This window comes from Vombatus ursinus, unplaced genomic scaffold (assembly GCF_900497805.2).
Source record: "Vombatus ursinus unplaced genomic scaffold, bare-nosed wombat genome assembly UNPS02014812.1, whole genome shotgun sequence".
NCBI lineage: Eukaryota > Metazoa > Chordata > Mammalia > Diprotodontia > Vombatidae > Vombatus > Vombatus ursinus.
This window is the reverse complement of record NW_020954590.1, coordinates 2,825,582-2,826,480: the sequence shown is the minus strand read 5'-3', so window position 1 is coordinate 2,826,480 and position 899 is coordinate 2,825,582. Positions and strand designations below refer to the sequence as shown.

At 45.1% G+C, this 899-nt stretch overlaps 1 pseudogene; it reads left to right on the top strand.

The window, feature by feature from the left end:
* The first annotated feature begins 230 nt into the window (after positions 1 to 230).
* LOC114054224 lies at positions 231 to 665 on the top strand (annotated as a pseudogene).
* Positions 666 to 899: the final 234 nt, after the last annotated feature.

The window sequence follows — 899 nt, the reverse complement described above, 5'->3', positions numbered from 1 at the left end:
AGATCCTTCTAATTACACAAGGGCAAAAATGTCAATTATTAGATAATGGTCTTTAACAGCTTTCTTTAACACCTTCAAATATCCTTGTTAAGAAGAGAGGTTATGGGCTTATGTGCGCGCCCAGGTCTGTTGGTGCTCGGAGTGTAGCCGGGCGGCTCGGACCGAGCAGGGTTTTCTCCCCCGTGTGGATTGTCTAGAGTATACTGCCAGTCTCTTGTCCTCTATTCACTATGGCTTCTTCTGATATCCAGGTGAAAGAACTAGAGAAGCGTGGCTCAGGGCAGGCATTTGAGCTGATACTTAGTCATCGTTCAAAAGAAGCAGTCCCAGAATTTCCCCTTTCCCCTTCAAAGAAGAAAGATCTTTCCCTGGAAGAAATTCAGAAGAAACTAGAAGCTGCAGAAGAAAGACGCAAGTCTCATGAAGCTAAAGTCTTGAAGCAGCTAGCTGAGAAGCGGGAGCATGAGAAGCAAGTGCTTCAGAAAGCGATTGAAGAAAACAACAACTTCAGTAAAATGACCCACAAAATGGAAGCTAACAAAGAGAACCGAGAGGCACAAATGACTGCTAAGCTGGAACGCTTGCGGGAGAAGGATAAGGACGTGGAGGAGGTGCGGAACAACAGAGAGACCAAAGACCCTGCCGAAGAGAACGAAGCTGACTAGCTGGGCAAGAGCTGGCTTCTCCCCTTCCCGAGCATCCAAAGACTGAACTCGCCAGTGTTGCTTTTATTTTATTCCTCCTGACAAATATTCTAGAAACCGATGTAGAGCTGCATAGGTAGATCCGAACCGTACAGATGTTGTTATGGGGCAAAGGGGGAGAAACTACAAGTGTTTTGCTCTTTTTCTAAAGTGTTGAAGTCTTTCTAACGTAGCTATTTTTCTTGTTAAATCTTT